Source organism: Stylophora pistillata, chromosome 1, assembly GCF_964205215.1.
Source record: "Stylophora pistillata chromosome 1, jaStyPist1.2, whole genome shotgun sequence".
Taxonomy (NCBI): Eukaryota; Metazoa; Cnidaria; class Anthozoa; order Scleractinia; family Pocilloporidae; genus Stylophora; species Stylophora pistillata.
In genome coordinates this window covers 23,059,059-23,067,169 of record NC_142519.1, presented here as the reverse complement: position 1 = coordinate 23,067,169, position 8,111 = coordinate 23,059,059, and positions in this window count along the sequence as shown.

Sequence of the window (8,111 nt, the reverse complement as noted above, 5' to 3'; positions counted from 1 at the left end):
CCAAATATCTAAATCATTAACTATTATTGGACTTCTGCTAACACGAAGTGTCGCATTTATATCCTGTAATTCGACAACATATTACAATTATTAAAACAATGCCGGAGTAATTGGCGCCTCGAGCGAAGATCTCCCAACGAGAAACATTACAAACAACAACAATAACAATAATGTAAAAAACACTTAGGACGTAATTGTCGCCTCGTATAATACACCTTTAGGCATTCGTGAGTACAAAGCTAGGAAAGTGTTAGTGATGATACGAAAAAAAAAAAAAAAAGAAAGAAAAAAAAGAAAGAACAGAACATTGTTGGTAGAAATAAAATTCTCTAATAAATCGTATTGTAATCAATATGACAAATATCTCTGTGGATAAGGTTCGCAAGTTCATTTCACGTAAATTCGTAAAATCGATGACTCATTTCCTTTCATTATTAAGAAACCGTGGAACACGAAAACTTGTTATATCAACGGAGAAGATGAAAAAGATGTTTCTACTGGAAAAATTTGAATAACACATCCCCCTGAAAATCGGCAGGACGCAATAATTTGCACAAACACAATGAATAACGGTAAAACGTAAAAGTAAGTGGAAATACTTCTAACCCCAGGAGATAACGGATTTAAAATTCATGCAAACACTCGATTAAATTTAGAACCGGCTGGATCAAAGTAACACAAAAAATAACAAAGTAAATTTTGAAAAATTACACTGCTAAGATGTGCTTTAACGCAGCTCAGTCGTACCCAATTATGAAATGAAAATTCTCCTTAAAAGGTTCATTCTGCCAGCTACATGGGTACTTTCTCTTGACGTCATTTGCAACCGTACTGACATCAAGAAGTGGAGGTGAATAATTGTTAAAAATCAGCAATGCACTGTTTTTTTTCTCTTTTACGCGTAAAAAATGTAATATTTCACGATCTTGCCACCATGTTTGTTTAGAGCGCATTGACAAACACGTCATTTTACTAAGAAACTAAAGGTCAACTGAGGCAAAATTCGCAGAGTTCTCATTTTAACAACTTAATAACGAAGTTCTCAGCTGGAAACGAAATCAAGACACTGAGGTTAATGATTGTTTTACACCTTTGGCCCTTCATGAACGCAACATAAATTTTCATGACCGCCACTTTAAAGTTATATAACACAAAAGTTCATGCTATCAAGTTAGCGAGAAGACAATCATAATGACGATTTGAACTTTCATTTGGGCTCTTCGCATGAATACGAAAATTAATTTATACACATATACTTTCATTTTAAAGTAAAGTAAATTCTTTAATGCTATTGAGTCAATCGACGCTCGCGAAAAGCTCTATTAATATTCACTTATGTGGAATGTTGTGAAATATACTTATGAACATTTTTGCAAAAACTGAAATATCAGTTGATTAATGTTCCTGAGAATGGCCACTCTGTAGTGATCATGACGGGAGAAATAAAAACTAAAAAGAAAATAAAACTCTGCCCGGTTAAGGATTAGTATTCAACTTTACGAGAATTTCAGACATTGAAGACAAGTTTGTGATAAAGCAGGCCGTTGAGTACGTCACCAAATCCTACCTAAAGAATTTTAAATTTATCCCGTAGAAACGAGATTGACACAAGATATGGGACGCATGTATAAGGCCAGTTTTAAATTAACGCGGTCCATAACACAAACTGAGTTGAGTTAACTCAGTTTAGAGACGTACACCAAAGTCCCGTTCTATTCGCTAGCCTGGTTTAAACGTCACAGATTAAGTTGGTGCAGAATGAAGCATACAGCTTGTATTCCAGGTTTTGAATCAACACAAGGCATAACTCGAAACAATTATTCAAAATTCCGAGTCAACCTAATCTATGGTATCAATGTCCTGGACTGCTGAACACTAGTGTTTGGATTCCACAGACCGATTTGACAAAGATTGTGGCATGTATCTGATGAGCCACGTTTAGGGTTAGTGCAGACCCAAGAACTGTTAAGGGCAGTGTGGGTATCCATCTTCATTCTACGGCAATCAATTAAAACTTTGGAAGAATCTCAGAGAAGTAATTCTTGATTTTGAAAGTTGAGATTTCGAATGTTGGATTAATAAAAATCGCTGAGGATGGTGGGTGGCGAGTGCGTGCGCACCTTTTAATGCAGTCTGGCAGTTCCATTTCTTAATACCCTTATTCTGCTTTCGTGTCAACAATATATATTGTAGAGGGGTCAGTTGTTCAAAGGCCGATTAGCGCAAACCCAGGGTTAAATTCTAATCCAGGTTTCTATATTTCTCTGTTCAAAAGCAGTTTTGGGATAATTTTCCCAATTCTTTTTAGAGCATTCAATCATCAAATTTTAGACAAATGAAATTAAACTGAATTGACTTTTAAAACTTTTAGATGTAACCCTTAGATCTAACTCTAACCCTGGGTTATCTTAACCCACCTTTGAACAACCCGGGCCAGGTCGTCAATATTACCTTGAGTTCAACTGAAATAATCTCTTTCAGAGGTGAATAATTGTTAAAAGTCGACAACGTGCTGTTTTTGTTCTCTCTTTTACGCACAAAAAAATGTTATTCTTTCACGATCCTACCGCCATGTTGCTGCCTCTCTAGTACTCTCTAAAGCAGGGCATGGGACCGAGTTTGGCGACCACCTCGCGCGGCTGCCGCGCGGTCTTCGTCATAAACGGTCATTGTGATGTCAATCTTAACTTCACTCGTTCTTGCAGCAAACCAAACGCAAGTTTGCGCCTTTCGTGAAAGAGTTAAAAAAAGTTTGAGAACAATCAGAGATGAAGTGGGTGACTGCGCAAATATAGCGCTTTCGCTTTTTTTTTGTTTCCTAATGCAACATACAGTGCTAAACTGGAAGGTAAGGTTTTTCCTCCTTCTGAAAAAACATTTTTCTCCATAAAAAGCCTTGCAAGTGATGACTTTTCGGACCTAGCAATAGGAACTAGAACTTAACCTGACTCTTCATGTCAAAGCCGCCTACACCTTTTAAAAGAAATTGCTCAGTTTTCGTTGCTAAATCTGTCGAGTAAAGAGGTTTGGCCTTTTCGCAAGCACATTGTTAAAAGTAATTTAAATCGATTTCCGCAAAACAAATGTTTCTGGTTGCTATGGTAGCTGTGCGCGTGGTTTTAAGTTCATTTCTTTGTAGCGCGCGCTACACAAACGGTTACGTCGCGCCAAATCAGTTATTTTCACTGACATTCCAAACTAACGGGCTTTAGTCACTTCAAAGAACCAACAAGAAGTTCAAAACGTTTTAACCATGGAAAATTTACTCTACATATTTTTCTCATTATCATCATTAATTTTCATGTTTTTGTGTAGAAACTCACTTAAGGAGGCTCGAAAGGGTTTTCCACAATTAACAGCAAGTGCCAATCGGTAAAAGACTCCAGGCCCCGGTTGTTCAAAGGATGGATAAATTTATCCACCGGATAAGCTTATCCGGTGGATAAAAAGGCAATCCACTGGATAGTTATCCAGCGGATAAAAAGTTGTTGCAGAAAGCACGGATAGCGAGACGTATAACTATCCGACGCATAACTCGCTATCCAGGCAATTGCCATGGTTACAGCCCAGGCGTTGCGTGATCTGTTCGCTCGCGCGTGCTGGTGGCGAGACAACATGGCAGAAAATGTTGCTCCTTCCCCGGCAAAGCGCGCTAGAAAACCCAATTTTACACCCGCCGAATGCGCAGTTATTTTGGAAGAGGCGGAAGAAAATATAAACATTGTCAAAAGTAAATTTTCCTCCACACTTTGTAATAAAAACAAAACGCGAATATGGGAGGAAATAACCGAGAAAGTTAATGCCCTCGGAGTTTCCAAAAGAACTGCTATGGAGGTAAAAGAAAAGTGGAGAGGAATGGTGAGTGGAGCAAAAAGAGAGCACAACAAATGTGCCACGGCAGTAAAGAAGACCGGGGGTGGAAAGAAACCGGCTTCTCCAAAGGCTACCACAGCTAAAATTATCGAGCTCTTCGAAACGGATCCGTCTTTCAGCGGCATTTTGGGCGGTATCGATTCAGGTAAGCCACTAATGTTTACAGGTTGGTTGACTTACGATGATACTTACCGTAGGTGTAATCCACAATGTGCTGATTGTTTCTGCAGTTCTTTGTTTAAACATGACGCAGGGTAGCAGGTGATTTTTCTTCTTTTGGAAAGTTTACAATCCCTGTAATACGTCTACGTTTCTGAAATAGACCGGTTCACGCTCTTGAGTGCATGCTGGGTAATTAGGGCAAGCAAATCCAAAATGGCGGACACGCTCGGCTACACTCTTTTGCTTGATCTGAATACTTAATGAATATCGGCTTTGTTTCAGAACTGGTCGCAATTTTTAGTATTGACAGTTCAAGATAAAAGTCACAGCTACATTTTGAGCTCTGTATTTTCGATTTTAATGCGTCAAAAAATAAGATATATAATGGTTAACTACCGATGTTGTGTTGGAGGTTGTAACAACGACTCAAGATATCCAAAAAAGATAGTGAAACGGTCACATGTCGAAAATCTTCGCTGGCATTTTATTCCGAAGGATCCAAAGAAAAGAGCCCAATGGATTGCCAGCATATCCAAAGGACTTGTTGGCTTCGAACCCGGCAACTACAAGACTGTTTGTTCGAATCACTTTCAATATGGAAAGCCAACGTACTCCTCACCAACTCCAACTTTGTATATGGTGCCAAGTGACTCTAACAAACCTTCACCCAAGAAAAGAAAGCTTGTGGCAAGACACGAAGTTGTCTCTACTGCTGAGGTATCCAATAACTCAAGCTTCAAAGAAGAAGGAACTCAATGCTTGATAATAAATCCGCTAACATACGGAAGTATGAAGTTTGCTGATTTAACAACAGAGCAAGATGTCCAGCGTTTCACTGGATTCCCTAACGTAGAAACATTTCAATTGATGTTTAATACACTCTTTGAAAAAGCCATGTGTATGCACTACTGGAAAGGAGACAAAGAAAGTGCTTTGAAGGACACCACCAAGCCCAGGTCAAATAATGTACAGAGAGCTCTAACCTTGGAGCAAGAGTTTTTGCTAACCATGATGCGAATCAAGCTAGGACTCTTTGTATTTGATCTGGCTTTAAGGTTCAAAGTTTCCGAGGCGACTGTCAGCTCTGTCTTTACCACTTGGGTTAAGCTGATGTCTAAAGAATTAAAGTGGATGATTTCCTGGCCAGATAGGTATTTAATTCAAAGAAATATGCCTGATATGTTTCGACGATATTACAGAAAGTGTAGAGTCATCATTGACTGCACAGAACTATTCTCTGAAACCCCATCAAGCTTAGAGAATGCGGCAATGTGTTGGTCAAATTACAAACAACACTACACGTTAAAGTTTTTGATAGGGATAACACCAAATGGCCACATATCATTTGTCTCTGAGACCTTCAGTGGGAGGTCATCTGATGTTTTTATTGTAGAAAACAGTGGTTTCTTAAACTATCTTCAGCCACATGACCAAGTTATGGCAGACAGGGGATTCAAGATTCATGACCTGTTAGCATACTACCAATGTTCTCTAACAATTCCACCCTCCAAGCATTCCAATCTCCAGATGTCAGGTGCTGATGTTAGGAACACATCACTTATTGCTAATGTACGGATTTATGTCGAGCAGGCTATCAAGCGAATTAAAGACTTTGCTATGTTAAAGCAAGAAATTCCCATTAGCATTCTTTCCCATTTGGATGACATAATCATCATTTGTGCAGCAATATGTAATATGAAAAAGCCTTTGAGTACATAGATTTCATTTCATCAATTATGTTTGCATTTTGTACCAGTCCAAAATGTTCCCATTCAATTTTCTCACAGGTTATAAGCTATGGTAGTCAAGTTTATTTACACATCTTCTAGAATACAATTCCTTTATGGAATTACACAAACATGTTTGTATATAGCTACAACAATGTTCAAACAATAACTTTGAAACTTTAGTAATACTAAATACTATAATGTTTTGGTTTCATCCGCACTATTTTGTACTATTTAGTAGTTTGTTGAGGTCATATTGCTTCCACTCTATAATTTTAATCATTATCTATTGCTTGTTCATTGCAAAATCTGCAAATGAATGTTGATTCTTGTTCAAAATTTGAGCAGGCCCAGTGAAACCATAGCATACAACATTCACACTGAACACTGTTTTCATCATCACATTCAATTTCATCTGGCTCAAGACAGGGTTTTTCACAGACAGCACAATAATAAATAGGCCTAGTACCTAGCAACACCCTAGCAACATAAGTCTTGAAAAAAATTGTTAGATTTGGTATGATATCTTGCCACAGTTTTAAATCAAACTCAATAATTTCAATATGAGCACCACTAAGTGGAGTCCAAACAACAAAAAAGGTTTTAGGACATCCTGTTAGGGCCATTTGTCCTTGTATCTGGTAATAATAACTGTGGGTTCTCTTGAGCATGATATTCCCATTCACTAATTCTAGATAAGTTGTATTGTTCCAATGCTCATCAAATTTCATGTCTGCAAGTGAGTATGGACATTTATACTCAATACAAGAATGACCACAGCAATCGCAGTGAAAAATACCATCTGGGGTAGCTCCCACAAAAGGGTAAGTTTTAGATATAAACAAGCCACAAGTCTGAAGCTTTGCATTTTTGTGTTTTTTGGATTCTTGTGCAAAGAATGATGCAGCAGCATCTCTCTCATGTTCTCTTCCCCATTTAATGGCAGGTATCATTGACAGATCGGTACAATCTAAAATTCGCTCAAGAAGAGGTGTTACTTTGCAATTTGGCTTTCTTTTTCTAAGAATTGTTTTTGTCTTTGTGTATACTTCATGAAAATGAGATGCAGTTATTCTACCTTTTCTTTGCTCTTTCCATATACTGGAGTTAGCCTGATCCCTTGTGGCCTTTTCTAATTCTTTAATGCTACTGTCATTGAAAGATAATTGTTCCAGAAATTGTCTCACTAATTCATCAGCATCTACACCATTGTTTTTAGAGGATATATCATCAGCTATAATTTGTAGTGATGGGGGAACATCATCAGAAGTTGGTGGTGCATATGAAATATGGATGACAGCATCAGGATTTATGTTTCGAAGAGAAGCTAGAAACTTTTGCTTGCTTTCTTCGGTAACAACCCTCAAGGATTCTGGCCGAGGATCAAAGTTCTGTTTTTCCTTGCTATTAATAGCATAACTTGGGTTTTCTTTGACTACCTTGTGGCTTTGGAACACCATGTCCTTTAATTTCATGGGTTGGATGTCTTTCTTGCTAGTATTATTCCACACACATGCCTTATCTGTGCAGGAAGGATCTGTGAAACCTTTCTGGTTGGCAAACTCAACTTTATATAAAAGGGCTATGACATGATTACAGCACTGACTGTATCCAGCTGTACAGCTACAATATGCCCCAAGAATTTCACCGGGAGATTTACAAATTATCCACACTTTATGAGGTTCTTCGCGAATTCTTTGAGATGGAGTGACAGATGCAAACAACAGAACTTTGTCTTGTCCATGAATTGTTTTTGAGTATACAGTGTGCACAAAACCACTTTTAAAGTATGAATACGCTTTTCTGATTTTATATTGACCAATATAGTCAGTGTCGAAAGCTTTTTTTCCAAGTATAAACGAGAATATTTGACCAATGTTTGTATGCGGCCACTTTGTTACACAGTCCTCCCAATCGACCATGGATAACGGATCCTTTATACCGCATGTGCGTAGTAGTTCTACATGTTCATTTTGTAGTGACTTGGCTTGGCTTTCGGCCGAATCTCGAATAGGCGTTTTATGTTCAAAAGCTACCAAAGCACGAGCAGCAAGATCCGAGTGTGTCCCTCCAGAGGGCAAACCTCGCTGTTTAAGATAAAACTGCAATTCCCCACATGAAAGTTCCAAAAAATCTTCGAGGTGCGTGGCCATGATCGTGTTGTTGGGATATTGAACTGTCAACGACTTTTGAGCGAGATGGCAATAACATAAAGAGCTCAAAATGTAGCTGTGACTTCTATATTGAACTATAAGTATTCAGATCGAGCAAAAGAGTGTTGTTCGTATCCGCCATTTTGGATTTGCTTGCCCTAATTACCCAGCATGCACTCAAGAGCGTGAACCGGTC